This window comes from Rhagoletis zephyria, unplaced genomic scaffold (assembly GCF_001687245.7).
Source record: "Rhagoletis zephyria isolate East Lansing unplaced genomic scaffold, Rhagoletis_zephyria_1.1 Rzeph_scaffold_01651, whole genome shotgun sequence".
Classification (NCBI taxonomy): Eukaryota; Metazoa; Arthropoda; class Insecta; order Diptera; family Tephritidae; genus Rhagoletis; species Rhagoletis zephyria.
This window is the reverse complement of record NW_016158735.1, coordinates 89,553-113,677: the sequence shown is the minus strand read 5'-3', so window position 1 is coordinate 113,677 and position 24,125 is coordinate 89,553. Positions and strand designations below refer to the sequence as shown.

General features: G+C 34.8%; 1 protein-coding gene across 3 annotated transcripts in view; it reads left to right on the top strand.

Annotated features, from left to right (window-relative positions):
- Positions 1 to 3,023: 3,023 nt before the first annotated feature.
- The window catches only part of nuf (rab11 family-interacting protein nuf), a 60,094-nt gene continuing 38,992 nt past the window's right edge, over positions 3,024 to 24,125 (top strand). For 2 of the 3 annotated variants that reach the window (XM_017618531.1, XM_017618528.1), the window contains exon 1: positions 3,024 to 3,118. The gene's annotated coding sequence lies outside the window, so the exon portion shown is untranslated. The other variant, XM_017618529.1, reaches the window with a different exon arrangement.

The window sequence follows — 24,125 nt, the reverse complement described above, 5'->3', positions numbered from 1 at the left end:
ATAACATTTGTCTTGAAAGCTGTAGAAAAGCTGTTTTGGCAAAATTTCAATGTTTTAGCGCTAACCGGAAATGCTGAAGAAAAACGCTAAAATCTGCATATGTACATACCTGCATACAAGTGTATAAACTTGCATATGCACATATACATTTATATTATGGGGCATCACTGTCCATTAAAAAAAAAAAAAAAAATAGGTACTGTTTTCCATCCAAATTATAACATTTTTTATAGCCTAACACTTCCGCCAAAATATTTCTGAAAACTATTAAAATTTAAGTGAGGTGCGCCGATTTTAAAATACCTTAGATTTGTTTTTAAATAAATAAAACTAGTTTAAATTTTTTTTCTTATAAGTCGCCTCAGATGATAGAAGAGTTTAAGCTTTAAAGGTTTTCAACTGATTAACAATTATCAGCGGTATCAAAATAATCAGATTTTTGCAGTTATTTTTAAATCGGTTTAGCTACCTTAAATCTTAATATTTTTGCGAAATATTTTGGCGGGTATCTTAAACAATAATAAATTTTATCATTCCGTTGTTTAAACCGGCAATATTTTTTTTTGCTGAGACACTCTAATGTACACCCTTACATAAATGGGTATCTAGTCGCATACATATTCACATCATATCTACTGTAAAAGTTTGTATTTCTAAAAATGAAAATGAATTTAGCACGGCTGGTGTGATTGAGTATCTTGAATAGCAATGAATTATGAAAAAAAATTAAATTTGCAAAAAATTGTAAAAATAAGTATGTACATTGTATTACGTAATAATTGCTTAGTTAACATTACAAAACGAGTCAGTATACGAAATGCCTTACAATGGAAAAACTAATTGATTTTTATGAAAATTAAAAATTATTTGTATATCGAATTTAATTTTCCATACATTGTTACTAAATTGAACTTAAAAGGAAAATATCAATGAAAGGCTAGTTGTAGGTAAAAGAAAAAAATCAAGAAAATAAACAGAAATTTTTTATAATTCAGGAAGTAAGAATAATTTGAATCCAACTTACGAAAGAACTTTGTAGTTTCAAAGCTATGATCAATTCCAAAAATTATTTTTAAAAATTCGGAGCAATGTAGAATAACACTATGGGCACCAAATGAAAGAAAAAAATTCCGTAGAAATTAAAATTTTTTGGTTCACATTTGGATGCATTATTTTTTTTAAGCAGCATATAAATTTAGAAGGATGTCGTCGAGTATATATTCGACCTTAACATATAATTTTTTCAAAAATAATTGTCTACTATCAAGAGGTCGGAAAAAATGGATGTCAGATGGTCCAAGGTTCGGGCTATACGGTGGCTGTATCAAAACTTCCCAACCAAGTTCCGTCAATTTGTTCCGCAGTCATCAAAGTAGTCTGTTGTGGCCTGGCTTTAGTAAAATGTAACACAACTCCTTTTCTGTTGGCCTATTCTGGGCGCTATTTCTTGATTGATTCGCTCAAACGGTCGAAGTGTGACCAAATTGGTCGTTTCTCCATATTGTAGCAGTTTTGAATGGATAATTCACTTCCAATACCACCATACACTCCACATAACCTTGCTTGTCATCAATCCAGGGTTTGAAGTCGCCTGTTAAAGACTCCAGGTGTTAAAAAACATCCTTTTCTGAAGCGGGAAGGAATTCATCCTCAAGAAAGACTTTTCCAATTAGCATCTAATTATATTGTTTTAAGACTTTTTCTACAACACTAAAACTCACACGGAATGGAAAAATTATATTCAAAAAAGTCGAAGTGTTTTTGGGTTAGCTAAACTCTCTTGAATAAGGCCCACGTCGGCAGGGTTTCATACGAATCTGGCATAGTAAATTAGGCATTTCAGGTGCTAGATCGATTGCCTCGGTAATCGGTTCATCGCTGCCGGATTTACCATTGTCCAAGAAGTGCCAAGAGAGCTCCAAGTGAGCAATAAAGCCTCTAGGGCGCGACTGCTCATGAAGCGGCTGCCTTCATCCAGCGTAGGAGATAGGCACACTTAGACCCAATCGGTCCATTGTGATAGCTCATGCTCCGGATACGGGTTTCTTATCAAAGCTCAAACTACATATTGATAGTGGTCTGACTTAGCATTTTGTAGTCGGAAGCAGCCTTATGGCGTTGAAACTAAAAATTGGCAAACAAATAATTAAATTTTCTTTGGTAGGCATTTCTCAAGTAGTAATTCTGTCTTGCCATGTTTGTTCCAAGCCAAAACAAACAAATTTTTCTCAAGTCTGCTCCAGAGTGATGTTAGTCATACAACACGTTGAATACATTGATATTTTAATTTCGTCTGTGTATGTAAATTCTGCAAATATTTTCAATATCAACAAGCATTTATTTTTGAAATAATTTCGCCTGAAATTTTCACTCTTTTATGATTTTCTTACTCACGTCTGCTTACTCAAGCGCAAATTCATAGCGAATTCTCTAATAAGCAGATGTTTTTCAAGAAACTTTTGTTTATTTCTCATCCGCTGATCGTCTATGGTGATCGTACGTATGTACGTACTGCGTTAATGATAAATACTATAAAAAAGAAATGATTCTTTTTACGACGCTTCTCCACGCTCCCGCCTATAGTATGAGTACTTAAATAATTTACGACCATAGTTGCATACAAATAAACCCCAATGCTCAGAACTCACAAATACACACTTATTTAGGCGCATGTACAGCAGCGCCTTCCATTCAAGCGATTACTTCGAGTGGGAACTTTGGGGGTAGCGTGATCGGCAGAGCTCGACTGGCGGTGGCGTTTCAGTGACTTTTCATAGCCATTACCGTCACTCCGACCTGGTTCGAAGGGGTGGAGGGAGGTGTTTCAGTGGGAGAATGTGTGTGTGCGTGTGTTAGTCGATCGTGCCTATGCTATTCCGTCTTGGCGACGCACAGCTGGTTTTCTTCACTGTCGATCACAAATATACATACATACATACATACATACAAATTAAATAGTCAAGTAGAGACATTTTATGTACGCTCGCGTGCTCAGCATTCGTCCGTTTGGCCGTGAATCAGATTCAGTTTTGAGATGGCATTTTCGTAGATCGTAACGCAAAGAACGGCGGGTGATTTTTAAGGCAAACATCTTATGAAAATTAGTTTTGTTTGGGTTGTGGATGAATTTAGTGAATATTTTATTTATTTTGTGTTGTGATAGGTAAATAAAGATTTTGCTAAAAGCTCTATTTAAAAAAAAAAAGTTAACAAAAAGAGGCAAACACATAAAAAATAAATTTTAAAGAAAATTAAAAAAAACGCAAATAAAAATTGAAAAAAAAAAATTCAAGAAAAACAGTTATAAAAAATGACATACAAAAAAATTAAGAAAAATTAGCGATGATCAAATGATAAAAAAATTACTATAAAATAAAATCAAATTTTTTAAACTAATTCTTTTTATAAAATCGCTATGTTTTTGGAAAATATTTGACTGTTATTTGGTATGCCACCAAACATTTTATTAGTTGTAGAGGAATAATTGAAAATTTTATATTTCCTCTCCTCTTTCCTTTTCCTTTCGTTCTTTTTTTTTCTTTTTCGGCTCGTTTTGACAATAAATCATTTTAAACAAAAAAAAAATCTAATAATAAATAAAAAAATATGACAGCCGTACCAAATGCGCTAAACAAAACCTAAATGCAAACAGTTGACAGTCAGACTTTGTTCAGAAAAAATTTGTTTAAAAAAAATGGAATTTGATATGAAAATATTTTTCTGAAACAAAGGAATAAAGCCTAGGCATGAGGCCCACGACAGCAAAGCTCAAACATATGTTATTGAATGTGTAAATTTAATATGTAAATTATGCAATTTGTTGCGCAAATAGGCGTGTACTATTTGTTTTGAAATATGATAAGTTCAATTGTAAATTCAAATACGGCTCGATGCAAATTTATGAATGCTTATGTGCGTAGATGCGCACATACATACATATATATGTACACTAGGGTGCCCCACCAAAAAAAGTCGCGTTTTTTTCACCGGAATTATACTATATTTATTATATTTAAATATTTCCAAAATGTTTCGGGCAAATATTAAGATTTACGTGAGCTGGGCCGATTTGAAAAGACCTGCAAATATTAGTTTTTTTTTTATCAAACACTTTGTGTTTGAAAATATTTATTTCCAAAAAATCACTCAGATGATAGAAGAGTTTTAGCTTGAAAGGTCTGCATAAAAATGTTCGAACATTTTATCAAAGGAATCAAAATAATGAAATTTTTGGGGGTGTTTTCAAGTCGGCCCAAAAAATATTAAGACGAAGGTCTTAAAATATAACAAAATGTATAATCCTGCAGTGGATTTTTTTTTGTTTTGTATAGAGTGTGATGCACCCTAATGTACCTGCATACATATGGAGACATGTACATTTATATACGTATACTTAGTAGTCCCTGACATTGACATAGAATTTTTGTTAAATAATAAAGCCACACAAGCTCTTCATCGAAAAGTTTAAGAGGAAATGTCGTAAAATTCTTGCGGCCTTGAGACTAATTCTAAGCAATTAAAAGTAATTTTTGAATAATCAAAATTTTTTACTACTTGAAACAATAAAAACTTGATAACGAGAAACTAAAAGTATATATGCAGAGATTACTCTCACACACTTACTAAAATTACGGTATTTCGTTAGCTTGAATAGAATATGTAGTATGTGTGTATTCCTCACAAAACCTCGTCTGCCCTGTATGGCACCTACATCTGTTGTACTGTGTTGTGTTGTATTAAATGTGTCTGCAAATTTATGTCTGCATAAACATTGATGGCATGGAAAATAGGTGTAATTCTTCGTGGGAATGGAGATCTTTGCTTTAGGTTATATATTCCCTCGTCAGTTTTTGAAACATCTTGATTTGCCACCGAGTCTTCTGCGTATCTTTACAGCTCGTGTGGCATTTGTGACAACGTAGCCTTCGTGCTGCCTCTAAAATATTTTGGAGTCAAAAATTATCCGTAGATATTTCACTTCGGAGCAAATTTCTATCCCTATTCCTCCCAGTGTTATAAAGTTAATGCGTGGGCATTTCTCCACCTCTAGAAATGGATGGTCTATGCCTGGTGCTCTTTGCTATTTGAACAATCTCACAGAAGATTTTTTTTGCCATTGCCATTTCTGCCAGCTGAATTGTCAAGGACCCATTCAATGTCCTATGTGTTTGTCTATAATTTTCTCTATCGCCGATGCCTGGCCGGGGTTGTTAGCGGTCTTCGTTGCTTTCTGCTACCGGAGATACTGTTCCTCCACCATCAAGAAAGAACACTCAGAAAAATCTCAGCTTAAACTCAAATCCCCCATATGAGGGAACAATCTACATAAGTAGCACTAGACCATCGAAAAGTCCTCCCTCCCGCCTGAGCAAAAGCGGCGGTCTGTGGTGTAATCAGAGTGGTATTTGCTCATCGGTGTTGTTTCAAGATCATTACACCAAACCAAGAGAAATTTAACAAGGGATCCCGTAAGATTGTGTTCTCCCCACAAAACTTTTTATTTCTATTTATCGGAACACCATCCTGCAGCTGTGGGCATTTTCTTAATTTCAAGCAATGACATTGGTGACCTATATTCCTTTCAAAGTTTGAACCCGATGTGCTTTGAGGTCTCACTCTGGGGAACCCATGTTTCTGGCAGGCCGGAGTCAACCTATCTTGTTCTAACGAAAAACTTGGAAAATATTTGCCATCCCATCTCCTTAATAGTCCTACCCCATTTGAATGCGATGTGCTCACGGGAGGCCTCGGGGGGAGCTCATATTTTTGCCATATTGAACAGATTTCTGACACGTTCGCCATTTGCATTAAGTTTCTCATTCCAACCGGAAACTTTTCTGTTATGAAAGGAGGTTGGTAGATTAGCTAATAAAACTTTATTTCATCCGTTCAGATGAATTTATCTCCTTTTTCGATACTTTAATGAACTCGATGGACTCCGTTCAAAGATTTTATTCTTTTATCTGCAATTCTCAACAGGCTTATGCTTTCAATGCTTTACAAATTGAGCTCAAACAGAAGCATACCTGTGAAAGAAAATATATATGCATTTATAAGTTTTAAAGTTTCTGAAAATTGTAAAAAGCTAAAATGCTTCAAGTATCGATAAGCAAATATAGATCAATCATTCCAGCTCCATAAATTCATTTGCAAACTATCGTATAATTCCACTTCAGGCTAGTTGAACTATCAAATCAATAAACATTTCGAGATAAGCATTTTGTGTTTCCCATACAAAACAACTTAATTGTTTATTTAAGGCTAACCCCTTTTGGGCGTATATGTGGCTTTGCTTATGTAAGTGATTAAATTTAGAGCGAATTAAGGTGAAACACTTGAGAAATGGTGATTCAAGTAAAAGCATTACTTATCTTCTCATCACAGCGCCGCACAAAGCACACCCGAATTGAAAAGAAAAAATATACAAATATAAATATGGATGTATATTTGTTTGTAAATTGAAATATTGAGCACATCCAGACAAATAACAACTACATATGCATAAGTAAATTGATTTGAAAATTGTGCATTGAGTGCACTTCAACCTTTCCAATGGCGATTTCCATCGATTTTTATTTACATTGCATGGGTAAAACTCAATTACCGGGCTTGCCACTCAACACTTTTCAATAAAATGGACTGAAATGATATGTATGAGACCACCATGAAGTGTGTAAAAATATATGTATAACAGGCAATTAATTGCACTGAAAAGGCAGTCTCTTGCATAATTGAATCTCAAATATTAATAGACACAAATTGGCGATCACTTTAATGTCCGATACATATTTACATCGATATGTATAAACGAGTAAATAAAAACAATTACAAGCTAAGTAGTTGAGGTGATAAGCAGGAAAACAACTAAAAGGGAAATAGATGGATCGTGAGAGTGAAAAGAGGGTACGGGGCGTGTTTCGGTATGGGCAGGGGATGGCAACACGTACATAAATACTACAAGTGATCCCAACGACTGCATAGGTGAATGCATTTTTCAAGCACTGAGGAAATGCATAGAAATGAAAGATAGTTTAATAATAGCTGGATTACCTACATACATATGTACATAAGTGCTTTTGCTGCCAATGTGGTAATGTTAATAACTGATTGCAATCATCGATGAACGTTTAATCGCCATTGTCTGTAAGATTAGCTGATTGGCAGTGAGCGAATAGTAAAAAAAAAAACAATAAATAAAAGAGAGCGAAATAGACGTAACAGGAGAAAGGAGAGGAATATTAAATATCGAATTTACGCTTAAGATGAAAGCTTGTACATCTTGTCTGTAAGATTTGTAAATCATAGACTTAATAAATGAAATGAAATGAAATTAAATGAAATGAAATGATTAAAGTATGAACCATATTTTTATAAAAGAATAACAAAATTTTCTGGCAATCGCTCCAACCGAGGATCGAACCTGGGCTTGTAGTACGCAGCCCTCACCACTCGGCTACCGCGGATGAAGTAGTTTGCTGCTTCGATTGCGTATTTTGTTCGCTCAGGGAGCGTAGAACACAAAGAAAAAGCAAAATTACTTAGCGCGGACATTCACCTTGTCGTCGGTAATGCAGTCACCGTATTAATTCAAATAAGTTCTTATTCAATTTTAGTTAGATTCCTATCTGAATTAGTATGGTGACCGCATTGCTGATGATATGTCCATGCTAGTTTTATACTTTCTCTGTATTCTACGCTCTCTGAGTTTTCGTCAGTGTTGTCATCGAATATTGCCTTCATCCGAGTTAAGTTTGGGAATTAACTCTAGCACTTAATCCGGATCGGCTGCAGTTATTTCCCGAGATAATTCCGAATTAACGAGTTGATCCGGATCAACGCTGCCGTCTGTTTAAGCTTTAAAGCTATGCTGGTTGGACGATTGTCTTCTAGCGTTATCGATTGCTGTTGCGAGGAAATATTTCATTAGCTCCTCAAGAAGCCTTGCATGCTGCGTCTAATGTACATAGATGACGATGGTTGAGAAGCAATTGGATCTAGCTTTACTGATTGATATAATCTGCTGTTTAGTTTTGCTGGCTGAAGTTCTTCTGTCGCAAAGAAAATGAGTTCTTCCATCGTTGGGGGCAGTTACGGCCTATTCAGGCAATACGTTGCTTGCAGAAATAATTTCTTGTCGGGTTAGATCCGGCCTTGGAGCCATGCGACTGAGATTTTTCGTGACAACTTTCTTGCCAAGACCGCAACTGTTGTAACTGATGTCATTCCTTTGCTCTTCCCATTTTCGATTTTTACTAGCTAATGTCACAATTTTCATGTTTTTTGCGGCTTTTTTTGTAAGTTTCTTTTTCGCTTGGGGCAGCTCTCGAGCGGTGAACTTTCGTGGCTTTAAAAATTTTCACTTCTTTAATTTGGGGAAACCTTTCGCGAAATTTGGGGGTGTTTCGGGAGCTTTTGTATCATCCATGGCTTTGAAGTATTCTCAAATTTTCCTCCACGTTGCATTTCTGAAATATATGCACAACATTGCATTACAATACCCACTTACAAGCCAAGATCACGTGGCTCTGTGTGCAACATGCATGTGCCGCCCTCTAATGCGCCGCCCTGTAATTTTTCTTGCATATTTACCTCTATTTCTACTTATTAAACATTACAATTTTTCTTCAAATCATTTTCAAATTGCAAACATATCTTTGGCGTGTAATAATGCACCCACCCGCAAAATATTTGCATTCAATAAATATGAGTATCTCTTCGACTTTCGTGCAACATTGTAGCTGCGTGTCTTTTCCAACACCTTACTTAGTCGTACATTGTGCCGCATTTCGTGTTGTTTTGCGATGATTGGGAAAAAATTGCAACAAATTTTCTGTTGCATGTACATATGTATGTATGTGCCACAAGTGCCTAACAATGTATGCAAATGAAAATGAAAGTAAAGTTAGTTACATATTTTCTATTTGCTAAATTTTAATTATCACTAATGGCAGCTGCTGCTGGTGCTGGCGTTTGCTAGGCTAGGCGTAGGAGTTGCTGGTGGTGTTTTTTTTTTCAAAATTTTTGTTTCAAATTTTGTATTTATGATTAATTTTTCACTTTGCCGTTTGCTTGCTGAGTTGATTGTCATGCAACTCTATGTCGAATGTAATTAGAAATACTAATTAGCAGCGCGCAACTTTGCTTGTGGCAAGGAAATGCAAAAAAAAGGGCACTGACTTATGAGCCAGTGAGTGGAGAAGCCTGAAAATTAAAAAAAAATGCCTGACTGCCGCTTTATTTTCAGATAATTCGAAAACATTTTTTTTTAATATTTGTGAGTGGATTTCCTTTAATAAACTCAGTTGCATATAAATGGAATTTTAGCCAGCTCCAAAATGAGGACTTCTTTGAGCAAGAATTTAATATTGACTTTTAGATAATAATATTTGCAATAAGTAGTTATGATTTATGGCTTAGAAAGCTAGATTTTTGCAGGAAAAAAATAGAAGCAAGTTGAAAGAAGTAAAAATGGCATATGGAAATGTAGGTGACTAAAAGGAAACTACTTATATAACTATTTAAAATTTATAGTGAGCTATTTATAATTTATAGCACGCCATTTAAAATTTATAGCAAACTAGTTAGCATAATATCACCACATTTGACTGCTACATAAATAACATTGTTGGGTAATAAAAAAGAAAACAATTATTAAAAGCTTGCATATTTACAACTAAAGACCAAGATTAAGTACATAATAAAATAAATTAATAAAACAAAGCACCACAGCAGAGTTATACAATCGTCACTAAACAATTAAGGGTACATAAAAATTACTATTAAAAGCGGTTATAACATATTTATATAAAAAGTTAGTTTCGTTAGTTAATCCACAATGAAAAGGTCAGTTACTGGGTTAATAAGTATGAATATATTTACAGGTTTTGGCTAAGGTTTAATGACTCCTTTCAAATTTTAATGGCAAAAAATATTGGCACAGAGAATTTTTTACAATATCTGCTACAACTTTTATTAAATTTCTTTCTCCATTAAAAAAAAAATAGGGTTCATACTCCAAAAAAAAAACATAAAAACATAATTTCTATACTTTGTGGAAAACTCAGGAAAATGCAATTTTCAACTTTTTAATCAGATTTTTTGAGCATGCAGTTTTATAGCACACTGAATTTCAGTATAAAAAGATTCAAGTTCTACTTTGCTCAAAATGGCGCTGATTTTTGCGAAAATTTTCGTTTGAAAGTGTTTCGCATTTTTTGATATTTTCGGTTTTTTTTATAAGGAGAAACGCTTGAAAAAAATTAAAAAAAAAAATCAACACAAATGGCCCAATTCTGTATCGGTGACAAGCTAATTCAACTTTTGACTTTAGTGAAAAGATATTCTCTGTGCCAATACTTTTCGCCTTGAGTGTACATAGCGACGGTGAACAAGCAAAGATTACATATTGTTGGAGAGGAGGTACTTAAGAAGATTTATAAATAATTTTTATATATATTTTTTTTGGCTTTACAACCGTTCGTCGGTTTGGGCTGAGGCAAAAAAAAACGCCAGTTGCACATCTTGAGTGGCAGATAGGTCCTTCTGCACTGAGTGCCTCCATTGCAATCGTCGGTGCGTTGTCCACACTGGAGCCTCGCCATCGATGCGTATGTACAACATGTCCAAGTCAGCGAATTCGGTTTCCTCCTCACCTGGGGTAGTATAGCGGGGACAGATTCTGTGTCAACAGACGGGATTTTGCTTACCGGAGAGTTACTCTCGGTACACGACATCAATCTATCAACCAACTCTTAGTTAGAACAGCAACTTTATTAAATTAATTTAATTATTCTCCATCGTAAAGCGCTAACTGCAATCGCTAGAATATTCTAACTTATATTGCATGCTGCCTTACCATCTCGCCCACATCCAACTAAGTGCGCACATTTTATTACTTTTTATTATCTTCAACTACTTTGAACCTTCCTACCTACTTCTTTAACTATGTATGTATTTCAAATTCTCTGCGCAGTTTTCCTTCTAAATTCCTCCCATTTTTTCTGTTGCCACAGCTACACCATTCTGCGTGGTATTCGAGTTTTTCCGGTACCTCTGAGCTATTTGAATTTGTGCAACAAAGTGGAAAATTATTTCGCCAGTCATTGTCGGTTGCTGAATTTGCCGAACCAACCTCTCGTGTGTACTTAGCCAAGAATAAGCCCAAGTTTTGTGGCAAGCCAACCACAGCAGCCGCGGCAGCGTCTCATGCCGGCCACAGTCCAGCTGTTCTTAATAGCCAGTGACTAGTTAGCCAGCCGCCTAGTTATTTAACTGCTCACCGCTTGATTGTTTGCTTGTTACAATCATTTTTTTTTCTCCAATTTTAATTTTTACGATGTTCTTTTTTGCAGTTCCGCTCCAGGCGTAATTTTCTTCCAAGCTAATTTATTTATAAGTACATAGCTGGTCTGCGAAACCAAATCAAACCAAAGATTGCCGCCACCTCAACTAAATCGAAACCAAACTATGTAATGTAGTTCGTCAAAATGATGATGAGCGCAAGCGTGGCATTGTTGTCGTTGGCTGGCGCATACTCGTAGATATTTTAAGTATGACTTCAGCTAGCAAGCAGCGCTAGTATGCATCTAATTGTACTGAATTCTATGCTTGGCCGCACACAGCAACATGGTCAGAGACTTCGCCGCGTACAACTGGCAGCTGGCGGAGTTGCTTGGAGACTTTTGTGGCATGCGGCATGTCGAAGGTGGTACACACATACATATAATACAGTTGTGTGCCGGGGGGAGTAGTTAATATAGCAGGCGTTGATTTTCAGCGGCTAGAGTGTACCTAATATCAATTTTCCTTAGCGCATTTTTTTGCTGTTTTGCCTTAATTCCTTTTTTCTCTTTGCTGTGTATGCAAATTAAAATAAGTGGGCGTGATCGGCAGAAAAAAAAAACAAATATATAATTAGAAACAACCATTAAAATAAAATAAATATTGAGGTTGATTAGCAGCGGACACGCGCAGCTACAGATAAAATGAATGCAAAAAATTAGATGCAGTGTAACTTGAAGCGCGCAATCGGCTAGAAAAGTTGCCGACAAGCTTTGACCGTCAATCAGAAATGTAAAATTATGATAGTAAAAACAGTGATAAGTTGTCCAAAAGAAGAGCAAATATATATAAGTAGTATGAACAAAAGAGTGTTCTGGAATTGATTATAATAATATTTTGGCGCTTACAATTTTGCTAAGTGTTTGGCCGAGCATCTCTTCGAAATTGGAGGTATGCACCAAAAACACGTTTTTCGAAAAAATTTCGAAATGTGTTTGAAAAGAAAATTGTGTACGGTTTTCATGTTCATCGAACCAAAACATGCTTGAAAAAATATATGTAGGTTAACGCGATTAGTATAAAATTTTTAGAGCAGTGTTACTGATGGAGGGGTGCAAGCACGACAGGGCGCGGCGCGGTGCGGGGAGCCAGCAAATGTGCACCCGCCAGGTTATGCACTCGCAAAATTAAAACTTACCTAAGTACATATATTTGTTTTCCAATATCCAATAAATCCGGAAATGTTAAATAATTATTTATTTAATTTTATTATTAATAATTTGTAATTCAGATTCGGCGGTAACACCGCCTTATTAATTCGCCTTGAGAGTGTCATTTCAGAATATGGCTTTACTACTCATTTGCGCCAATTTTAATATGACTTTATTTCACTTCTGGATTGGAAATAACGCCACATGGTTTTATTTCCAAAACAAAATGTATGGTGTTATTGCATCCCACCTTTACTGATACTTGTGATGCTGGTCTCCATTTTCTTGCAATCCATTATCTATGGATGCACGAAATTTAGCACGCATCGACTTGTTGAAACTTCAAAATCAGCCTTAGCCTCATATAGTTATCAATCAATTATATGTTGGTAAGTAAAGTTTATCCTAAAATATCAAAAAAAAAAAATGCGGGACAAGTGCAGGACATTTGGAAAAAAAACCAATACTTTTTGAGGTTTTTCTGTTTTAAAAAACAACGGAGGACAGACCTTTGAATAACAGTACGGTTTTGCAAAAAACAGGACGGATGGTCACCGCAGATATGCACCTTGATGGTGTTAAACAAATAGGGCAACCTATAGCACGGCAAATTGTTTTTATGATAAGCTTTTTCAAGACAGAAATACACTTGGAGGTTTGCCATTGCCTGCCGAGGCATGACCTCATTTAGAAAAAAATCTCATTTCTTCTCGGCCTGCAGAGTAGCAAAATCAAATTGAACAGAATATGATTCTAAGAATCGTCCAATTTGTAAACGATATGGCAAGACTTATTGGTGTTCTTTTTGGACACTGCCTCATCGGCAGCTATATCAGAAGGCTAGTTATTGGCCAGTACTACTACTACAGCAGTAGTGTTTGGACACATTTTCAACTTCAGCGAGTAACGGCGGAAACGATTTGAGAGAATATGAGTAAAAAAATTATGATAAAAGAAATTATGGTCAATATTATCAGTCTAAATGACATACGGAGAAGCAGTTATAAGATGGTGTGCCATGGCTTTGAGAGAAGAATTGTCTTAAAAGCTGCATCACTATGCCGTTACTTTGTGCGGTAAATATACTTTAACAACGGATTGAATTTCTATTCAAGTATTTAATGCGCATAAACTCACATCGACCCATTTAATATTCTCTGTATGCTTATTAAGCATTTTTCTCAATTGGCAAAAAAAACTTATCAGCATCTCAACAAGTAATTAACCTCGGTGACATTTTATGCACCACGCTGTGAGCAAACAATAGTCACACTGTGTTTATATCATCTAACTTTTTTTTTATTTCGAGTGTCAAATGCTGTCGGTAAATGTCATTTTCCGCTGCTGAAGTGTGCATTATTATTATTCATTATTGCTGTAAACTTTTTAACAACACAAATTTCAAGTAATTTTATACAGCTCAAGCGTTTATACAACTTACATACGTACATACATACATACATACATACATACATATATGATTAGAACTTTGCTTTTGATTTTTTCATAACTTTTTTTTTTGCTGTGGCACAACAGAGATTTCTACATTTTTCCCCACTACTACTCAGCATACGTTATGCGAGTCGACTTGTAAGTGGGTAGTGTGGCAAAAAATCATAATAAAAACCAAAGCAATTAACAAATACTACTGCAACGCTCTTCTATGTGCTGGTGTCATTTGCTAATGGGGTTCTTAACCTTTTGAGAATTCGTATCGAATTGTGCGTGACACAGTTTTGTTGGGAACGTGGGTAATTTGGTAGTGGCAGCGTTAAAATTAGAATTAAAAAGAGGAGATTTGGTTTGAGATTTCATTTTCAATTTTCTTTTCCATTTTCTTCATAGCTGTAAGTATCTGCAGGAAGTGTAGGAAGCAAATTGCGAACTATAAATTTGGTTTTAATTTAAGTTTTCGTTGTGTTTGTGATTTTTCGCTGTCTCGCTAAATGCGCCGGTCATCTAAACGGATGATAAGCAAGGCACGACGCAAATTTGCTTGAGAATGAAATGTTCAAATAACTTAGGCATTCAAATACAGGGTGTTGTGATTAGAGTGTATAGTGCTGCAACAATATAAATTTTAAGCAGGAAATGTTTAAAGTCAGCAAAAAATATTGAAACATTAGCAAAACAAAACTATTTAAGAATTTATATTAATGCAATTGAGGTATATAGGTTTTCTCAAGATAACTGTAGTTTATATATACTAGATTATACAGGACTATTTTAATCTTGATAAAATTTTCAAAATAAAAAATGGCGGTAGAATTTAAAAACATTTTTAATTTCAAAGGAACCCAAAATCAGTGATGGCTTTTAGCAATTTAAGGTCCCTAGAATTTTCAAAAAATAATTGTTGGATTTATATTACAGAAATCTGGTCTTGGAATCTCGAAAAACAATATAGGTACCAGGTTTTTAAAGAATTAATTGTTTTCTTTTTTTAATTGGACCACCATATTGGATCCGTAACTTCGGATTTTGAAAATCTGAATTCGTATTCGTAATCAACGAACACAATCACCTATCTGTTTTAGAATTGTTCAACGGTCACCAACGACTGACAGTCTCTGCCCAAGTTTGATGCCACTGTGAGCGAATGTTAAGCCTTGATTGCCGCTTAGCCAACAGTTTAGATCTCTCGTCTGACTAAGAAGTGTTCTTCAGGCTCACCTGGTCCAAGTGGTTTTTCTGATGATGCTAGCTGGATAGCTTGATTGTAGTTCCAAGTATATTACAGCGATGACCCTTCAAGCGTGATTGAATTAACATTCGATATAAAAACTATTTCGAGAGGATGGGTTTTTGCTGAGTCCCCGATTGCCGCATCTCTCTGAGATTGCATACGCAGCATCTGAGAAAGTTCTGTAAAAAAAGCTTTCGAAAAAAAAACAGCAAAAAAAAGTTTCTGCCAATAGAAATTTAATTTAAACACCCTTTAGTAAGCAAAAAAAGAGAACACCAATGCAATATTTGCAAATATTTTAAAAGTTATTAAAAAAATACAATCATAGATCTTTTGAACAAATGGACTTCCATTTTAATAAATACCTTGTCCATATTGCCTTTGGCTTGCAAATAGCAGAAGGTACGGCAAAGCCTTTGTCTTCTGGTTAACATTGTTCACTTTTATTAGAATAGAATAGCCATTGTTGGCAATTCTACTGTAAACGTTTGTATTAAATCAAGTTAGCATCGCCAGCAACTCGCGGCTATTTGCAGACTCAAAAAGGGGAAAAGAAAAATTGTAGCTTCTTCTGCCTCTTCTAAGAATTTCACATTCACCAAACTACTTGTAGCTTTTTCAGCTTAACGATATTGAGTGTAGATAAGCTGAGAAACAATAATAATAATAATAATAAAAGTTTAAAAATATCAAGATGAAAAAGTTAAGTTGAAGAAAGCACGCTTTGCGGTACTAAATTGCGCTTCAGTTTACGGAAGTTCAAACATGAATGGCATTCAGTAGAACTAAGGTAGTGCCAATGCCTAGAAAAAAAATTTCATAAAGAGTAGTGGAAACAGTGAATGCAGTGAATAAGTAGATATGCAGATAGCTAAGCTTTATGCTAAATGACAAAAAAAAAAAAGAAATTAAAAGTAGGAAACTTCTTTATATGCATTACGGAATAGCAGTATTCGTCATACATAAATATTGTCTTATTTGTGAAGCTTTGGAGTGCAGCTAGCCGTATCTTAGATATTAATGTTGGCTAGCAACTTAAAACACTTGGCAAGGTGGCATTGTAAATTCAATAATTATGGAGAGAAGGGCGACACATTTACACACATATAATATTTTGAAACAACGAGTGCAAATACTTGAGAAAAGCAGAAGATTTTTTGTAGAAAGCTATGGGTCGGTCCACGAATGTTCCCCAGGAGTTTTAGTCAACCTGTGAAGGCATTTCGAAGGCCATAGGCACTCACACATAAGGCACTCTTCGAGATTAGGAATGTTTTCATGAATTTAGTAGAAATTGCAGAGATTGGGAAGAGGAGGAAATAGTTGAACACTTCTTCTGCAATTGTCCAGCTTTAGTTCAGAGCAGAGCAGAGGTAAGAAATTCTTTAGCTCTCTCACGGAACTAACCGTTGTAGGAATAAAAGCAATCATACGCTCCATAAGAGCTTCAAAAAGGTTCCAGGAAATATAGCCTATGAGCTTTCTGTGTTTCACAGTGGACCTACAAAGTAAAAGCCCAGTTAGTCAATGACGTAGCGTAAACGTAGGTTGACGTACGTAGCAGCATATCAAATTTACTGTTGATAGAGAGAGAGAGAAGCAACGGCAACGTCACCACCATGCGGTGGTGAGTTTTCGTTAACACGCGAATCCCATAAGGTAGATCGTGTTTGCGTCAACCTACGTCTACGTTACGTCGTTGACTGTTTGAGCTTTAAGTGAGTTGGTCTTTTGGACTGACTGCCAGATTAACTTAACATAATCTTTAATCAATCGGATTCGGAAAGAATTCACAGGTGGCCAAGAGCGAACCTAAAGCCCTGCATGGCAAACTGAACTAGATACGAGCGGACCCTTTGATAGGCAGTGATCCTGCTGCCGTTTTGTCAGAGTGTTCATAGGGTGAGCCGATTTTTATTAGATTTTAAGGGCTAAGGAAACGATTGAAAATTCAACTTCTTTGCTGTCTTAGTAAAGTTGGTTTTTTGTCTTAGCAAATTAACTTGTTATAAAGCAGTAGAGGAAAACAATATTGGTCATTGTATGAGAAGACTCTTGACTATCGTAAATACTTTTTCTGAGGTGGTGCAGCATTTTTATTGGTTAGGAATCTTATAGCTCTCAGTAACCCAGTAAAAAAAAACCCCAGCACACTTTTCATCAAGAAACGACTTGAGTAATTTCATGGACTCGGCCAGAATCCCTAAGCGGTTACAACCCCAACCAAGAAGAAGAAGAAGAAACTTGTCAGCAATATATGTTCTTTTATATTTTGCAATTTTACTGTGCATTTTTTCCGTAATATTTATTAATTTATCAATCGATGCCTCGATCAATAACTTATTGATATTTATCGATGCCTTGATCAATAACTTATCGAAATTTATCGATCCTTTCATGGGTACATCTGTGGCTCCGTTATCGCATTATTGACGGAGGCTACTGTCATTGCATTTAGGGTTGCAATTTTCGATACACTGTTCTATAACTTTATTGCAATCGATTTCGATAAACACACATGTATTATTTATCGATATAATTGTAAGTGCTTGTGTTTTTCAGAACTATCAGCAAAGCAAGCATAAATATCGATAAGTCGATAAACGTGGTTTCGATAAAAATATAGTAATCGATATAAAAAATTAATATTCAATATTTTTGTTTATATTTCTCAGAGAGATACTTGGCATAAATTTACGAATATTTCAAAATACTGTTATCAAGTTCACCAGAATCATAATTTTTTTAAATTTCTTTTAAACATTCAAGTGTTTGTCATCTTCAAGCGCGCAATGTTGTTTACATAATGAAATTCTTTTTTTTTACATTTTACTTTCTTGCTTGCCTCTCCACTGCTGCATTCAATATTATTTCTATGCCAATTGCGCTGATTCAATTTATGAAAATGTGCCACACAGATGTTGCTCAAATTTAGTGTACATCTTTTACAATCTGCTTGTAGTACTCGTATGAAGATCTTCATTGTTGACTAGTTCATTGTGCCTTTTCTTTACTTTCAATACTATTTTTATGTATGGTACTTATTTTTTATGATTTTCTGCAATTACTTCGGTTTTCATTGGCACAAACAATCATATTTTACTGTTGTTGCGCTGCTGAGTGGTTTATTGTTTGCTTTATTACTTAAGTGGTAAAAAGTAGTGCAAGCCCAATTTATTTGCGGGCTAGTGAATGACTAAATAGTGCACTCGCCTACTGAGTCACTCGCCAATTCGCCAAATGATGTGCGTGCGAGCATCATTCCATTAATTTGCCCCGAAAACAAGTAGGGATGCAAACGATGCATCGATGTTTCTGAAATATCGATAACATCGGCTAAAAAACCGATGTTTACCATCGATATTTGAAAATTACTCAACATCGTAAAATTGGCGATATATCGATGTCAATTTTAACGATGTTTTAAACATCGACTTTAGTTTCGGTTCAAAATTGCCATTGCGTTCACATCTTTATGTTATATTCTTTGGGCTCTGTCACACGGTCAGTATTTATTGACGTGATCCAAGTATCGCGATATTTATTGACGGTGTAGTATGCAGTATTGATGGATCGTGATCCATATCGCAAAATTTCTAAAAATTTTGAAATCTGGATCGCGGATCGCAATACCGTCAATAAATATTGAACGTGTAGCACATTCAAAACGCGATCCATACATTTCTTCAGTACATCTTTTACTCTCATAATGTAAATATCGGCTCTGCCTTCACTCTCGGGGCTCAAAATCTTTCAAAACAAATTGAACAAATCTTAAAATAATTGTGGAATGCATTATCTGTAAGTTATACGTACAAAATAAAAATATTTTCTTGCGTCATAATAAGCATTCAGCAAAAAAAAATATGCAAATACTGACGCGATAAATATTGAACATGTAGTATTCGTGCGCGATCCATCAATCTATCAATATGGATCGCGATCCAAATATCGTGATAATTACTGACCGTGGGACAGACCCCTTCGGGTAAGCGTATTACGGGTGATGGCAGCCATGTACTTAATAAAAGCAATTGGCAACGTTAAACATAGGCGATTTCCATGACGTAGTTACAGTATTTCAATACGACTTAAGGTGAGTGTAAGTATTATCTGCGCGTAAACAGCAAATCTATTGTGACATTGGAAGGAAATCTAATTAAATTCAAAAAACCACCCATTGAAATGTTAACAATGTAGCAGTTTAGATGGACACTAGGTGTTTCTTGAAATTTTAACAAGCATTAAGTCAGTTCCAGTTATTTCAGGATTGCGGTTTTCGCCATTAATAAACCTTATGGAAGGTGGCGTACCTTAACATACTTATTAAAAAAGATAAACATCGGAAAATATCGATGTATCGATAGTTTTAGGGCGATTTTTTTCGGCATCGATGTTAGTGTTTACGATACATCGAAATATCGATGTATCGATGTTGGCTCTGAAAATTTGCATCCCTAAAAACAAGGCGTTGTCAAGTGATGAAGGGGTGGTAGGCGTGCGCGCGTGTGTGTGTGGTTTGCTTTTTTTCTCTGTTGATTATTCATCCAATTGAGAGAGTGAAGGCTAATTTGTTTAATTACCATTGACACAAACTCGTATAGAATAATAAATTTCAATTAGAATTTCTGAGAATCTTAAGAGTTGCGCTTACTTGAGCGTTGTTGTAGAAAAATACTGAAATGCTGGGAACATAATTTTACATTTATTTTATGACTAATTTCAGAAGAAATTGTGCTGCCTTCTTCTCTCTCATTTTGTCTTGTACCGCAACGGAACTGTTAGTCACTCATTTGAAAATTTATTTTTTGAATTTTCATTGAACGCAGTGGCGTTGCGTTGTCACACCCGTCATTTGCGGGCGCCACTTGAAGGTCAAACTGTCGCTTTATTTTATGAAGAGGAAAGTATGACTGTTTCATATGCATGTTGATTTTGTTGAAAAAAGTGCTCTACATATTAGAAATTGGATCATAAATATTTTAATTTATCATATTCACCAACAAACTTTGCTTGAAAGGGCCCATTTTTTTTATATATATTTTTTTTATAGAAATTTAAAATATTCACGAAACGACGATGTTTACCGATGTATCGATATTTATACATAAATGTATAGCAAACAATATCGAAAAACACATCCATAGATACTGATATCGATATTGAAACCGATAATTATCGAAACTTATTTCGATGATTTTATCGAAGAGTATATCGAAAAATATGAATGTACGCTAGAGCTGGGACTATACGCATATTCGAATATCCGGATATCCATTCTAACTATCCGTTGACACGAATAAAATCCGGATCGTATGTTTATTCGGTTAATATTCGTTTGTGCAATTATTCGGATATCCGGATTTACGAAGAACCGGTTAATATTCGTATTTTCGGACATAAAAAAACAACAAACTGATAAACAATATTCGTGAATTCAATTATAAATAAAAAAAGATCGAATGATTTAATTTTATATCGAGTACCATAAGGTTATCGATGCCACGTTTATCGATACTGATGCTTTTTTTACTAATGACGCCGGAAAACGCATCAACTGATAATTATTTCGTTAACATAGTCGATAAATATATATATCGAAATCGATATCAATTAATTTATCGTGAAGTATAAAAATATACGCCTAAATGCAACTGCAGACACCGATAACGAAGCAATTCTGATTTTAAGTTTGATATCGATGCTCATGGTGGTATGGGTACAATGTATACCGATCTTGATGCTCTTTTCTTGAAAAGAGCAAAAGCTAATGGTAAATACGTACAACGAAATTGCTAATTTTGTTTGGTTCCAAAATACTTCAAGGTTATGCAGCGGGGAAATTCGTCATCGCTAATGACAACGCAATGCTATATTCGCCTGTTATTTGCGGGGAAAAGGCATTTAGAACTTGAACCCGTAACCCTCACCAAAATCTAGTTACATGACTACATATGTAACTATGAACTTGTATAATTTCTAGAAAAGGAAATATGATCTTTTCGCAACAATTAAATGAAAAACGAAAATCGAAAGTTACCTAGCAAAGTCACTTACTCGTTTTGCCTTTCATATGCGAGTATGTACATAAAACCGCAAATATGTTTGCAGGGAGAAAATTAAAAAATTTTAATTTCAAATACATACATAAGTATTAAAAAACTAAATCAGCTGTCAGACAACTGTGACGTTAGCGCCAGCTCGGTATGACATTCAGCTAACGGTTTTCCACAACAATTGCACACAAACACTCTCGAAAGGCAATGCAAGTGTAAATTGATGAGTTTGATGAGCTGTAACTGGTAACAGCAATTAAGTGAATGCGCATGCGCGCGAAATGGCAAACATTCGACGTTGCTAAGGGAAGCAGAGGAGTTGGCCAGAGTGTGGTGATGCGAAAGCGCAAACTGTGTGCAAAAAAAAAGCAAAATTTTCTACAACAAAAATGTTTACCCGCGCGCACATTTTATATCTATGTATGTATGTATCTCATACAGACCAGCGTTTGGGTGCGTATGTATGTATGCGTGTGGCTTAGACAACTTTCACTAGCCGCACACCGCCAATTGGCCGCAACTGAAAGCTACACATGTGGCTTGCAACTTGTGGCTGCAATTTGAGTTACAGCGTCGCTTGCGGCTGCCTGGTTTAGGTAGCGGGTGTGTTTGCATGGAAAATAAAAAGTAAAATAAAAATTGACTGCCGTGCAGTGTCGCAAACAAACAGCAAATAAAAATGCAACAAATGCAACGAAGTAAAAGTAAAATATGCGAGGATGCAAGCATTTTTTTTGCTGCTATAAAAGTTGACAAGTGCACTTTTGTTGGCAATAAAATGTGTTGTTTGTTGGTTGCTTCATTTCACATGCACTGCGGTTGCTGTTGTGGCTGCTGTTACAAAAACTTCAGCATTTACTTGCATGCCTACACAAAATCTCTTGCATGCGTGTGCGTGCATTTGGCCACCGCCTTGTTTGGCTTACAATAAGTACTAAGTATTTGGCCGCTGTTAGTCGCTTGGTTAGCTTATTCATATGCTTGGTTAGTTTTTTGCGTTTGATGAGCTGCGGCTTGGCGGTATTTGTTTACAATTTCCCGCTGCTTCGTTTTTTATTAATTTTTTATTACCATTTTTATACACAATTTATTTTTTTTTTCTGCATAATAATGTGTGAAAAATGCGCTCTCACGTAAATATGTTTTCACACATCATTAAAATTGCCGTTTTTATTTGTAAATTTTGTAATATTCAGCTCCCCTAGAATGCAGTTTGTGGTCAATACGCATGCGTAGAAAGTTATTGAGTTCATTTTGCTTTGGTACATATGTATATAAATAGAGGTACATATCGTCATTTTAAGTACAAAACCATGTATCGTGGTTCTGCAAAACCTAGGTAACTAATTTTTGTGCCAAAAAAGATATTTGCTTATCGGAAGCTCTTTATATCAAGCCCTTATCCATTCGTACTGAAATATCTATACTCAGATATAAGAAGAAGGGATAATTAGGGATGAAAGACAAGTTTTGATCTCTCCTATAAAATTAAGGCAGCCTCTCATACGAGGTTTTGCATTTTATTGATACGCGGTTTTGTACTTTAAACGACGATATGTATTTACTTCATTTACAGGGCAATTCTGGCTAAGATAGTTCCAAGTCTTTTGTAAGACAATTGAAAGACAGTAGGTAAGAAAGTTTCAAAGATTTTGCTTCCACGAAAGTCTCATTTGTCAACTTTATTGGCGAAAAGCTCTTTTGACCGAAAGCACATATACCATTTGCTCGCGCTGCTCCAACAGTCGCAATGGCCGAGTGAGCAAAGTACTGGCGTGCCATTCGAGAGATCTGAGGTTCGAGTCCTTGGGCAGCAGAATTTTATTTAAATTTGGAAAAATATTTTGTTTTATAATTTCAGTTAATTTTTAAAGTTATTTTATGTATTTTTGGTTTTGAGATAATTTTTTTAATTCAATCTTCTTTTTGCTCTTAGATTTCATTATTTTAAAAAGAAACAAATCTTTTTTAATTCTTTTAATTTTTAGTAATTTATTTTATTACTTTTCTGTTTTTAATGTAGTTCTATTTTAATTTTAAGATTTTACTATTCACAAAAAATATAATTTTTAATTAAGTTTTATCCTCGGCTGGCGGAATTTTCTTTAAATATTTTTTTTAAATGTAATTTTCTTTTAATTTCTAGATTTTGTTTTAAAAAGAAGACAATAAGTTTTTGTTTAAAAACGGCCTCAAGCTCAATAAGAATTGTTGAAATAAAAAAATTAATTTTTTTAATATAATTTAATTTTTAACAACGTTTTTATGTATTGTTGGTTTTAATATATATATTTTTTCGTAATTTATAGTTGCATTTGATTTTTAGACTATATTGTTTTAAAAAGAAAAATCTTATTTTAAATTCATTTAATTTTTAGAAATTTATTTTCTTCTTTCTTTTTTAAATATAATTCAAATTTAATTCTTAGATTATATTATTCGTAAAAAATATATAACTTTTTTTTTATTTAATCCTCGGGTATCGGATGGTTTCCTTAAAATACATTTTTAATTTTTTTATTTAATTTCTAGACCTGATTGTTTTAAAAAGCCAAATATATTTTTAAAATTTTAAGGAACTTATTTTTATAGGTCACCCAAACTCCCCAAAAAATGCAATCCCCCATAACAAATCGTTGTTAAAAAGGAACAGTCCAGCGCCTTCGTCTTGGTCTGCAGGCTGTATCGGAGATACACCCGCTAAATTTAAACGTAGAATACGTGGTATGGTTAAGAGCATATCCAAGTCAAAAACGAAAGCACAAACTAAGAAAAAAATATCGATAACAAAAGCGATAATAAAATCGATAACAAAATCGATAAAAATATCGATAACAAAATCGTTAACTAAATCGATTACAAAATCGATAAAAAATCGATTACAAAATCTAT